We start from the raw sequence: 14353 nt of genomic DNA on the forward strand, positions 1-14353 counted from the left end.
CTGTTGTTAGCGCTAACCCAAGAAAAAGATATAAAATAAACAAATCTAAGTTCCTAACCTCTTACCAAAGTTTATTAAATCTCTCAAAATTAACAACCAGATTGTGCTCAAATTAATAAGCTAAAAAGAATATGTGGACTTTCGTTTTTCAAAAGGAAGCATTTTGAGAAAATATACATTACAAAATAGTTTCTGAGTGATTTGTTCCTCAAAGAAATATGTTTTTTGTACTCTGTCACTGATTTACAGCTTTGCATACTTCAAATTTTTTTCTAGATTTATTGAGGTATAATTGACAGTTAAACATTGTATATGGTTAAGTGTACAACTTGATGATTTGATATGCATATATATTATAAAATATTCACCACTATTTTGCTAGTTAACATATTCATAACTCACATAGTTACTATTTTCTTATTTTTTGTGTGTGGTGATCTAAAGATTTACCCTCTTAGCAGATTTCAAGGGTACAATACAATATTGTTAATATACTCACATCATTGTCCATTAGATCTCTAGGACTAATCTTTCATAACTGAAACTTTGTAGCTTTGCTTACTTTTTAATCTGTCAAAAAAGTTTTTTTAAGAATTTTTAAATTTTTCTGAGGCCAGGGGAGTAAGATAGCTATATGAAATGGGAAGTTTAAAACTGAATCAGGCTTCATTGGCCTTCTATGTGCTAAAGATTTAACATACAATGGTCTTTACTAAAAGGCTAACTACATGAAAAGATGGAAAAGATTAATAGTTAATCACAGTGATAAAAATTCTATTTTTGGCTTTATTTTACATAAGAAGTCCAATTCTTAAGATTTAATTAAATTGTCCCATGTTTTACTTTAATGTTTGAAATTTTCCAAGTGTGTAATGATAGTGATCATTTGACATAAAGAAGAAAGAGTCCTTTTCCTGGGAGCTGTTCTAAAAAAGTGCAAACCAATTTCTCAGAAGAGTAAAGAATCTGACTAGTAGTGAAAAGTCTGCCCTGCTGAAACCATGCTAATTAGTAATTACTTCACCCATCTAATGCTATCTTAACTCCAAAACACTGAAGCGGACTGACTCTAAAAAAAAAAAAAAAAGTGAATTAAATAAGAATGTACTCACCACTCATTTTAATTCTATTGGATTTGGAGAATTGATTTATGGCAATTTTGAGCAATTGCCCAATTTAAGGGAATTATTTCAGATAGTATTCACTGTAATTTTAAAGTTCCTGTCTTTTCTAGAGGTTACTACATCATTGATAGCTGAAATTCTTCTCAGAGCTGTTCCATTGCAAATAAACAATTTGAGCTTCACTTTATTATTTATAACTCAATGATGTCAGGAACAATCAAAGAGATATTCATCTACTTGGCAGATTTCATAGAAACATGCATTTATGAAATACTGATGTTATATCTGTACTGCATAATGGCAATATGTACTCAAGAATAACCTATTTGGAAGACTATTGTATTATAATCTCAGTGCTCTGGGGAGTTATTTAATCAAAATAGCTCTGCTTAAGTGCACTACAAGAAGAGACATGAAAAAAATGTCAGAGGATCAAGGAGAGACAAAGGACTAGAAATTGTAATACTAAAAGTAATTTAGTGCCTTGAGGAATGGTAATTTTTTTTTTCTTGAAGTGGAAAAAGCACTGATAAGTCAGGAATATCAGAGCTCCAACTGAGATCTCGGTGAATGGCAAAATAAATTCTCATACCCATGAACAACTAAACACCTAGATAAAACGTGTTAAGTGAAAATGGAAATGTAAGTCACACTGTGCTTCTTAATAATCAGTGTTAGTGAAACACTAATTGGTATCATATGATTATAAGCAACCATATTGGATCTTATTCCTCTACCTTCTTAACTCTTTTTTGTACAGCACAACTTCAAGTAGGCTTTCCAGTAATTCTATGAGCTAAATTCTAGCAATCCTCATGAGTTATAATAAAGAGTTAAAGAACATAGTGTCCTTGCATAATAAATCATGTATTAAGATATACAGTCTTATCTTACTGTGGAAATCTATGGTAATTGCTCTATTAATGAGTACTATGTGTTTAACTAGCATGCTTAATTATCTTAAACCTTGATTATTGAGGATAAAACAATATAGGAGGCACAGAATGTTATAGAGAGTTTTACTTCTATTTATTTGTTTTTCTGTGTGAATTCATTGTCACCTTTCTCCACTGTAAATGCATCACGTCAAAGTTGCCTCCAAACTATCTTTACAGGGTTTTCCTCCTGTAATCCAATACCAGTGATTTTTTCCTCCTCTTTGGTAGTCAGTGCTTTGGCATTATACAATTATTGATATTACCATATTAATCTTTTTCAAAGCATTCCAGCTTATAGTACGTGACCATGCATGACCATCTTCTTAAAATTTGTCATCTGCTTCAAAGTAATCAAGGATAATACTCTGTTGACCTTCTCTGTCTCTAGCATTAACTATTATTACTGAGCAATATATTTCTACTAATAACTCAGGATACTATTGGTAGTAGGTGGGTTATAAAACATAAATTATGAATACGAATTTGATCCTGGATTTCTGTCAGGGCTTAGTTGCTTGGTGTTTGAGAAATCACTTGCTTCAATATATTTCATATATTCTCCCATCGTTGCTCTGAGTTCAAGAGTATTACCCACCTTACATGCCGATCAGTGTGTAGCCAGTGTTTCAGCCAAACATGATTCAAAACTTACCTCTTATGAGATCGTCCCACAAGCCTGGATGGTCCTCTTTATGACAAAATCCACCTAGCACTGATCTACTCCCTTTAGATATACTTTCCTATTTAATTGTTTTCAGGAAGACTTACCATTTAATTCAAAATGATTTTAAATGTCAGTGATAATGATTAGTAATGGATAGCATTTTTGAGCATTTGCTAATTTCCAGACACTGTGTTAAGTGCTCTCTATGAAATATCTCATTTAGTGCAGTAACACGAAGAGGTAAGGATAGCAGGATAGCTCTGTTAATTTTTGACAGATAACATAGAACTGGGATCTAAATCATGTTTTAGAATACCTTAGTTGTTGGCCTCTAGGAAGAAATTTGAGCTCAGTTCAAATATTATTCTCTCTAAGAGGCCGTCCCTAACGACTCTATACAAATACCATCTCTGCCATTATCACAGCCTGTCTTTTTTGGAACATGGTAGCTACAGCCTACCTACCTGTGGACAGTGAAATGTGATTGAACTTTCTATTTATCACTTCTCAGTGGGAGAGTTTAAAACCAGTGTGAGGTTGGCTTAATCCCTGTTTCCTTGCCACATTGGCAGGCAATGTGTCTGATGGTGGAGGCTCCATCAGCTCCTAGAGTGAGGAGACATGGATCAGAGCCCCTAGCCAATGTGATAAATAAAACTTTATTATAAGCCGCCACGGTGTTGGGGATTCTTTTTAGAAACCAGAGGCTGATTGTACACTATTAATTCATGTATTCATTCAATCAACAAACATTTTTGTGTACCTGCTATGAATTAGGAACTGTTCCAAGCACTAAGAAAATTATAGTAATCAAAACAAAAACCCATGCCTCTTTGAAGCTTGTTTTCAGGGAAAAGATAGATAATAAGGAAAAACAAACCAACAAAAAAAAAGAAAACTATTTTTTTTTTAACTGTCTGTTAACGGTGATATAGTGCTGTGGGAAAAAAATGTGAAATTGTAATAGGGAGTGATGCAGGTTAAACTGTGTGTTGAAGGAGTTAGTTGCTGGTAGACTGATATTTGACCAAAGGACTGAAAGATGAAAGGAAGCCTGGCGTATAGTTATATTGAAGAAGCACTTTTCCAGGAAAAAGGGACAAACTTCTGTCATTAAAGAACAGTAAGGAGGCTAACATTTGTGACAGAGGGGAAGTACAATGAAGGCAAGACCAGAGAGGCAGAGGAGGGTCTGGTGGGCTCTTCAGTTTTCATCTGGCATAACTCGCTCACTGTGAACAGTGCATGGTTGTTGAATAAATGAAAGAACAATCTCCATAATGATAAGATTTAAGTATTCCACTTCATTCTACCACAAACCAAAAGAAAAACTCAGTTGAACTCACCAGGTCTACATCAAACAAATGCAGGTACTATTAACAAGTATTTGCACAGGTAGGTATATTCTAATAACACCTCTCATTGGTTCAAAACCTTACTGAAAGAACATTGAAAAAAAATAGTGATATCTATAAAAATGTGTTTCATTAGTTTTAACTTAGCTACCTATGATAAAGAACCACTGGCTAATGTTTTAGTTACAGGAATAGATTTTTTTCCCCAAATAGCTTCCATAAAGTATCTTTACAAAAATTGTCCTAGAAGAATGAGATTATTGATAAACATTTTGTACCAAACAACCCATGATTATTCTTAAAAGTAGCCAGCTATGCTTTGAGATATTTTCTTTCATGATTCTTAACTCAACATCTTTGTTTCAGTTATCTAATGTTGTGTAACAAAACATCCCAAAACTTAGTTTATTATTTACTCACAATGTGTGAGTCAGCAATTTGAGCTGAATTCAAGTGAGAGTTCCTCCTACTTGTTTATGAGTCCTCAGATGGAATGGCTTCTGATTTTCCACATGCCCTCTCATCCTCTAGATGCTAGACTAGTCCTTTTTAAATGATTGTAGAAGCATTCAGAAGTTGCTGTTTAGAGACAATTCTCCACGAATCCCTCACATTTCTACATGGCTAGGCATTTATGGACAATTTAAGAATGTTTGTATAAGGGGTTATAGCAAGCTAGTACTGTGTTATCAGGGAAGACTTTCTTATATTCCAAAGTAATAAATACAATGTCTCCTTTGGAGCAAAGTTTAGGCAAGTTTTTTAGCATCACCTTATGGGATTGGGGGTTTCAAAGCTGGACACAGATTAGCTGTGTGTTCAGAATTCACCTAGGCCCATGTTGAATCACCTCTGTGGGACTTGGAAGGTAAAAGAGATCAATGAGAGCATGAAGTTCAAGCTGCCTGCTACACTAGAAGTTATAAACTGTGGAAAACCATTTGGTCTGGTTGTCTCCTTACTGACTAAGTCTGTGGAAATGTGACAAGTTCACCGAGCAGCAGCTTGCAGTTTAGGGACTACTTGATTGCAAGCTTTTCCAAATAGTAGACTTGAAAATAAAAGCAGTGTCACTTTTGCCACATTCTATTGGTCAAAGCATGTCCCAGGGCCATACCAGATTCAAGCCTTGAGGGATTAGACTCTGCTTTGATGGGAGGAGTGACAAAGACACGTTAGAAAGGAATATGTGTAATTGTAGAATTCTCACTTTCTTCTGTGTATCTTGTAACCTCTTGTTCATAATTTTTCTCTCTTTGAATCTGTAAACTCATAATTCCTTAAATTTATATTTATTCTCCTAATCGTCTCTTCAGCTCTGTCTAATCTGCTATAAACAAGTTCATTGAGATTTCCAGCTTTTTACAGAAGTATAACAAATACATAAAAATGTGCATAAATCACAAGTATAAACAGCTTGATAAATTTTCACAAATTACCAACAGCCTTGTAACTAGAACCTAGATCAAGAAAGAAAATATCACCAGCATTCTCAAAACCTCCCTTATGCCCCTACCTAGTCACTACATACTCCCCAAGGATAAGCAATAGTTTTGCTTGTTTTTGAACTTTATGTATGAATGGAATCATATGTATGTATTCTTTTGTGTCTGTCTAACTTAGTTCTACATCACGTTTGTTAGAATCATCTATGTTATGATTCAGTTCACATTCTCTGAACACAATGCTATTATGTTAGAAAATAATATCTAAAAGTTAAGATTTTTAAAAATGTATTTTTAAAATTTAGAACACACTAATAAATAATTTATATCAAATAAGAAAGAACCCATACTTGAAATTAGAAAATATTTATACTTAAATATGTAAAAGTTATTACTTCTCAAAACTTATGAGATGAAGCTAAATTGTTATTATATGAGAATTAAATATGCTAATATATAAGAAAAGAAAAATAACAGCCAATTAAGTAGCTAAGCATCAAACTTTACAATTAGTGTACTATTAATAAAATATCCCCCAAACAACTATAGAAAGGAAAAAAAAAAAGGGGGTAGAAATAAAATAGACATACAGACATAAAATTGTTAAGATTGTCAGAGACAAGTTTACTTTTTCTCTTCAAAGATTAATACATTTTAAAATATCTACCAAAATTAATTTAAAAAATTTTGATTAGTTACAAAAATGTCCCAGATCCTATATGCTTCCCTGTAACTACTCCTTTGATAACATAACATTGTAACTTTAAAAGAGTTGTACCTTATTTCCTGAATCTTTTAATGTGGGCTGGCTTTGGACTTGCTGTGGTCAATAGAGTATGAAAGAAGTGCCAGTATTCCATTTCCAAACAAGACGTCAAGAGTCGTTTAGTGCCTATGTTCTCTTTTTTCTCTGACTCCACTTTGAGAACAAGTGAATGCCAGCTAACCTGCTAAAGAATAAGCAACCAAGTGAGGAAGAGCTTAGTCCTGGTTATTGAGTCCAGCCAGTACAAACAGAACCACCTGGTTGACTGCTGCTAATCACAGACGTGCACGTGGGTATCTCTAGGCGCTTGGAGACCAGATGCTCCGCTAGCCAACACACACACACGTGAACTTAAAAGAGCTTATTGTTTTAAGCATATAGGTTTTGTGGTTGTTGGTTACACAACATTATGGTAGCGGTAGATAACCACACAGAACCCATTATAATAGCATATTATGTATTTCCAAAGAATATATTTTATAAGTTAAAAAACCTCTTCTTAATTTTAATAATGTTGGTAAGTAATAAGCAAGCAATAAGAATTATAGAAATAAAATAATTAATTAATTAATTTAAATAAGATGAAAAGATACTCAACTTAACTCAGGTTAAGTTTAAAAAGGTGTTGTGGACTTCCGCCCCGGCCCCGAGGCCCGGCTGCAGGTCGCCTAGGAGGTGACGTTGGGATGCGCGTGGTGCGGAGCTCCAGCCCCGGTGCGCTGGGGCAACATGAAGAAAACGCCGCAGGCGAGCCCAGCGCTCCGGGAGGGCCCCGACCCTTCCTCTCTGGGGCACGGGGGTCTTTTCCTGTGGAGGCCGGTGCCTCCCCTCACCCTGGGCCGCCTTCCCTCCATCCACTCCAGGGACCTCACCCTCAGGGATTCAAGAAGAAAACCTTCCCCCCAAATATCAGTCGTAAGATCAAGGAAGAGCCCAAGGAAGAAGTAACCATCAAGAAGGAAAAGCGTGAAAGGGATAGAGACCGACAGCGAGAGGGCCATGGACAGGGCCGGGGGCGCCCAGAAGTGTTCCGGTCCCACTCCATCTTTGAGCAGGACCCAGCTGAAATGATGAAGAAAAAGGGGAACTGGGCTAAGACTGTGGATGTGTCGGACATGGGGCCCTCTCACAGCATCAACATCAAAAAGGACACGAGGGAGACAGATGAAGAAACAAAACAGATCCTGGGCACGCTGGAGAAGGATGATTTCATCGATGACCCTGGGCTGAGGAATGACGCTCGAAATATGCCTGTGCAGCTGCTTCTGGCTCACTCAGGATGGCTTTTGAAGGAAGAGAATGAAGAACCAGATGTCAAACCTTGGCTCAAGGAAGAGGACGTGGAGGTGGGAGGGGCCTGCTGTGAAAGTGAAAGACAAGCCACGAGCCCCGAGATGAGGAGGAGGAGGGCAAGATGAAGCCTCCTCCCAGAGCAGCCAGGAAGACCCCCGGCCTCCCGAAGGATATGTCCGTGGCAGAACTTTCAGGAAGCTGAGCCTCACGCAGGAGGAGGAGCTGCTGTTTCTGCAGCTGCAAGACTGGCTCCCCGGCCAGCCGCCCACTCCGGACGTCGAGCCTACCAAATCAGAGGCGCAGAGCGAGGGCGGACAGAGGGTGGTTACAGAGCAGGAGAAAGGCCGGGAAGCCAGGCTGGTAGAGAGTGCTTGTACCCTGACAGAGGGTCAGGTCTGCAAGCTGCTCATCCGCAAGTCCGGGAAGGTGCAGCGGCTCCTGGGCAAGGTGACTCTGGACGTGATGATGGGGACCGCCTGCTCTTTGCTGCTGTCCTGTCTGTGGGCCTTGGAGACAGTAGGATGGGTGAGACGACAGTCCTGGGACACGTAAAGCACAAACTTGTATGCTCTCCCAATTTTGAATCCCTGTTGGATCACAAACACCAGTAAAATAAGCAGACGGAGCATGGTGGTGACCGTGCTAACAGCGGCGGCTGCCTGCTCCAGACGTTGTGATCTAAAATCTGTTCGACCCAAAAGGGGCCTGTTTAGCCCACCCACTCCAGCCACTGTCCCCGTTTTGTCCACGGGGCCCACGTGGCTCCCTCCCACAGCAGCTGTGAACGGCGCGAAGACCTTCCCACAGCCCCGAAACCGCACACCCTCGCTGCTGGGCGTCTTGTCCCTGCTTACTTTTTTTTTTTATTTTTTATTTTTTAATTATTTTATTTATCTTATTTTTGGCTGTGTTGGGTCTTCGTTTCTGTGCGAGGGCTTTCTCCAGTTGCGGCAAGCAGGGGCCACTCTTCATCGCAGTGCGCGGGCCTCTCACTGTCGCGGCCTCTCTTGTTGCGGAGCACAGGCTCCAGATGCGCAGGCTCAGTAGTTGTGGCTCACGGGCCTAGTTGCTCCGCGGCATATGGGATCTTCCCAGACCAGGGCTCGAACCCGTGTGCCCTGCATTGGCAGGTAGATTCTCAACCACTGCGCCACCAGGGAAGCCCCCCGCTACCTATTTTTATAGTTATGTTTTGGCTCTTCAACTGACTGCATCCTCCCCAGGTGGAGAGGGGACGGTCTGTGGGAAAGGACAGGCTCTTTCTCTTGGTAACGTCTTGGTTCTCAGGGAAGAAAATGGAAAGATGGCTGCTGCTGCCTTTTCTCCCTCCTTCCTCCCGAGAGGCGGCGCCGGAGAGAGAGCAGGGACTTGAGTCTGAGACTCAGTCACAGCTCTGTCTCTTACCAACCGTGTGACTGGACAAACTACCTAACCTTTCTGAGCCTCATCTTCCTCTTCTGACAAAAATGAGGGTGATACCTACCTTACAGGGTTGGTGTGACGATGAAATGGAATATTGTCAATGAAAACTTCTTGCACAAGGCCAGACATACAAAGTTGCCACTCAATTAATGTTAGGTTAGTTTCCCGAAAAAAAAAAAAAAAAAAGGTGTTGTGATATCTGTAGTTAACACTTAAAAATATTCATAGAAATTTTATTTTATTGTAGTTTACTTAAAATCAAGATACTGAGCAGTAGGAATGACTTTTTGGAATTCATTGCTGGGATACATAATTGCTATATATGTGAAATATTTCATATCTCAAGGAGTTAAAAGAAATTTAAGAAATGGTGTGGTTTTGGTCAAAGGTAGTCAAAAAGTACCAAAAAATTAAAAATTGTGTCTTTGTAGTACTGTCTAGGCATGTAGTTTGCAGCCCAAATAACTAAGGCCTCAAACAACTAAATTTTAGATGCCAAAAAAATATGCAGTTAGAAGTATGACTGTGCTTACCATCAAAATCAAAATTTAACATATGGCTTGATAATATAATTGACAGTGTTTATGAGTAGAATTTAAAAGTAAGTCACAAAGGTGACCAACCCATCAAGCAGAGTGTTTATTGGTAATAAAATATAAACAAAAGAAATAGGATATTTCTAATGATTTTTTTTTGTTAATCTATGCATTTCGTAGATTAACATAGATTATCTTGTGCTCCTGCATAAAATAGGGATATTCTCATTGACAAAACTAAGGCAGGTTGTAGAACAAAGCTCCCCTTCTCCACTGGCTTTGATAAACGCTCGTTGGAACTATGCTTGCAAATCTCCATTTTTTCTCTGCTAAATACAGGCGTTTGATGCTTTTCAGGTGAGCAGGAGCAAAATGAAAATAATAAAGTTTTTGTTGTTGATTCTGTTTTGTCATATTCCAGGCATTATCTTCTTCAAAGTGTATTATTCCTGAGATTAAAAGTGAAGGTTGAATACATTTCTGACATAGATCAAGTTTGTGTGTCTGTGCCTCACTACACCTGCTTTCCTTCACTTGTAAATTAGTGTGTCTGGTAGTACCATATAAGTCTGTTATGAACATTAATGGGAAAATGCATGTGAACAGCTTGGCACAATATCTAACAAATAGCAAATGCTGACTAAAGTTAACTATTTATTACAGATCATTCCTGAAGGAGAAGCATTTCTGTGAATAGTATATCCCATTCACTATATACTGATTTTACAATCTTTTGTTTTAAAAGATGACTTTTTCTTATCTTCATTCCCATCACTCAATAGTAGTGATCTTATCTGAGCCTTTGTTCCCTATGGAACAATTACAACTTCTACTCCATCAAAAGAGAACTAAATCAAACTGTACTAGAAGATTCATCTAATCAGAAAATATTTATTGTGCATTTAATGAATCATAGCACTCTATCAGAGATTCCTCAGGTCATGGGGATCAAAATAATATGAATTTTTCTGACTCTGTAACTTATTATTCACCTCACTATGCTCTAAATGAGCAGCACAACCATAATTTTATTCAAGACTGATCTAAGATGCTCTTTTTCCACGCCTTCCTTGCACACCCCAGACCCAAGTTATGCCCCACTCCTCTGAACTCTCAGAGAAGTTTTTCCATGCCACCATCATGACACATCTCATTTGCAAGGCGTGTATGGGTCTCTAAAAAATGATTTGGTCTGGTTTCCAAAATATATCATGAAAGATTGTTGAGAAAATACGGCCTCAGCACTTTACTAGCACAAGTTTATGAAAGGGAAAATTAAGGGCAAGATAAATCATTCTGTTCACTTCAAGTAAGAAGCTAATGGTGTGCTAAATACACTAATTCAAAATGCGTGGATACAAGGAAGTAATAATGGTCTCATCACCAAGGTAAAGATATCTTCTTGGAAAACAAAATGGAAGTAAACAAAACACCACTAGGTGTCACTGGGGAAGGAGAAGAAACAAGAGAAGAAGGTTAAGGAGGAGTTAAGTTGAAGCCTTACCAAAAATGCATTATTTATGAAAAGATGAATAGCAGCTTTTGCAGAAAAATAGCATGACATCAACAGTTCCCAAGAAGTGCAGAAGTAGAGGGGGAAAGAGTGTGGCTTCAATAATTCTGGAAGCAGCTGCTGAGATGTATCAAACCAGAAGAACTCCAGCTGCTTGTTCTGTGAGCATTGCCAAAGGTTTCACACGCTAAATATGTATCAGAACTCCCGGAGAACACCAACACTTAAAATAGGTATGGATGAGGAGTAGAAGTCAGAGTTAACAGACATAAAATGATATTCCAGTCCTTTGAGAAAATTTGATATTTAGTTCTAAATTTTGTTATGATTGTGTAACTTGGGGTAAATCACTTAAAACTTCCTGCTTCCTTCAGTGTCATCTTTTACACAATAAGAAGAGGAATACAGGACTTCTGATTTACAGGTTGTCTGTGGAGATAATATAAGAACAGGTATTCTATAAATTACTCTTCTAGAATTAATATCATTATCAATTTTAGTCATTAATTTATTTTTCTTACATATTTAAAAGAAAGGAATTAACTGTTTTAAATTGTTATTTTATTAAAGAAGAATTTCTTTTTGGAAAACAATTTATGCTTTGAATCATAAAAAAAATCATGATCTAAAACAGTTGAAACTATTTGGTATTCTCCCACTGTTAGTTCATCTATTGCTTTTCAGAGGCCCTAGTTTCTTTAGCTATTATTCAAAGAATTGTGAGTTGGGATGGACTAAATTTGCCAGTTGGACAAAAGAGGATTTTTATGCAATATTTCAGTAAATTGCTGGAATAAGGAGGCCTATGGCCCAGACTACGAATTCTGTTTTCAAAGATTTTAGATAGTGATATTTTCCTTAGGAAAGTTCTTTTCTAGGACTTATCCAAAGTGCTAAAGTCATCTTGTCCCTGATCCCAACCTGGACATAAGTCAAGTATAACCGTTCTAAAGTTGGTTTTGTGGTTTTTATCATAAATGGCCCCTGCTTGATTTCCCTGTGCTTCCCAGGCCCCAGCCATGGGTGCTCTGCTATGCAAATCTTTCTCATTGTATAACTCTCAACACAGTAAGACCCATGCTCACAGGCTCTAATTCATGCTACACGCTTGCTGAGCAGGATTACCTGATGATCTCATCCCCTCATTTTACAGAGGAGGAAATAGAGAGTTCTCATGATTTACTCAGCAGCAGAAGTATTGTAGAAGCATACATTTATGTATAAATTATCATTTATCTCCAAGAGAGGCTACTTCCAAAGGCTCCTTCAAAACTACTCCCAGAGTTACGTTTCTAAAAAATCAAGCAGGGAATTCCCTGGCGGTCCAGTGGTTAGGACTCGGTGCTTTCACTGCTGGACCAGGTTCAATCCCTGGTCGGGGAAACTAAGATCCCACAAGCCGTGGGGCAAGGCCAAAAAAAAAGAAAAAAGCAAGCAAAAAAGCGCAATCTTGTCACTCTCCTTTATAAACAATGAACCTTCAAAAGAGCCTCAAAGAACCCCAATGCATCCATGAAGCCATATCTTCGTCACTCATTGATTCTTTTAATATATATTGATTGAGAAACAAGAGACATTGAGATAGATGCTGGGAGTACAGTAAACGATACAGAAATGTTCCCTGCCATCAGGGCACTTAAAGTTTAGTACATGAGAAAGGTCATACAGATGATTACAACTACATTATTTACGCAAAAGACTAACTGAACTTCTGGCTTTCTCCCACCCACACTCTCTTAGCATCAGTTACACACCACTCTTCCCACACAATTCCCAGCTTTTCCTAATCAAGCCCCGTTATTTCACGTGGCCTTGGATTTACACATGTTGTGTTTTTCCTGTCTAGAATATTCCAGTTTCTTTCTTTCTCTGGCAAACTACAACTCATTCATTTTACTCAGTTAGGACCTCTCTGAAAGCCTTCTCTACCAGAGCTGACTGTTTTCTGAGGCACCAGGGCACTGTTCATATATGTTGTGTATTCTGTTTTTGAGCCATCTTTTAATTAGTGCATTTTGCTCACTGGTTAAGAGCAAAGTTCTAACATGCATGAGTTTGAGTCTTGTCTCTGCTAATTTCTCACTGTGCTCTTGTACAAATAATTTAACTTCTCTGATAATTAGTTTCTTTACTTTAAATGTGTTTGTAATAGCATTTAGCTCTACGTGTTGTTGCAAAAAGGGAATGAGTTAGTACCTGTAAAACATTTCAACAGAGCTTAGCAAATATTAAGTGGTTTGTTAATACAGGTTTTTGATATTATTATCAAACCAAATATCCCGAATCACAGTAATTCTCGGTAAATGTATATTGAAAATGTGAAAGTGTGAATTTACAACTAGTGTAAGTCTTTGTAGTGGACTTTAAATAGATTCAAAAAAGAAACAAAACTAGAAACTAAAACTAAGCCTAAGACTGCCTACCCAAATGTAAAACAGCACCCAATAAGGGACTTCCCTAGTGATGCAGTGGTTAAGAATCTGCCTGCCAATTCAGGGGACACAGGTTCAAGCCCTGGTCTGGGAAGATCCCACATGCCACAGAGCAACTAAGCCCGTACGCCACAACTACTGAGCCTGCGTTCTAGAGACCGCGAGCCACAACTACCAAAGCCCCTACACCTAGAGCCCATGCTCCGCAACAAGAGAAGCCACCACAATGAGAAGCCTGCACACCACAACTAAGAGTAGCCCCCACTTGCTGCAACTAGAGAAAACCTGTGCTCAGCAACGAAGACCCAATGCAGCCATAAATAAATAAATAAATAGATAGATAAATTTATAAAGTACCCAATGAGAATCAACATTTTTTAATAAACAGACTTTACAATTCTAACCATATTCAATGATGAAAAATGCTACAGATATTTAATTTTTTATTGCGTTCATTTGTCTTAAGTTGACTTGGATAGTTTTAATAAGGTGACCTCTTACTGTTGGTTTCAAATTGGTTTTCCTTCATTATTTGGTTACGAGTCTAATGAAGCAGCACAACAGTGTTTTCCTTTTTGCTGTTCCTCAAGGGACAACTCATTTAATCATCTGAACACTTGGAACTCCATTGTGATACAAATAAATGATTATGCGGTATAGCTTTAAAAAAAATCACTGAAAATTTCACCGAAAAGAAAACATGCAAAACGAATTTAAGAAAAGCATGTATATTTTACTGTAAAATTATATCCTTTGACTTACTCAAATATTACTACATGTGTACCAAAAATAAATACATAAATAATAAAAGGAAAGAAAATAAATTACGTTGCCTTTCCAAAAATGCATAGTTCTACTGTGGTGG

At 37.8% G+C, this 14353-nt stretch overlaps 1 pseudogene; it reads left to right on the forward strand.

Annotated features, from left to right (window-relative positions):
* The first annotated feature begins 6978 nt into the window (after window positions 1–6978).
* LOC103007375 (DNA-directed RNA polymerase III subunit RPC4-like) lies at window positions 6979–8196 on the forward strand (annotated as a pseudogene).
* Window positions 8197–14353: the final 6157 nt, after the last annotated feature.

Source organism: Balaenoptera acutorostrata, chromosome 5 (assembly GCF_949987535.1).
Source record: "Balaenoptera acutorostrata chromosome 5, mBalAcu1.1, whole genome shotgun sequence".
Classification (NCBI taxonomy): Eukaryota; Metazoa; Chordata; class Mammalia; order Artiodactyla; family Balaenopteridae; genus Balaenoptera; species Balaenoptera acutorostrata.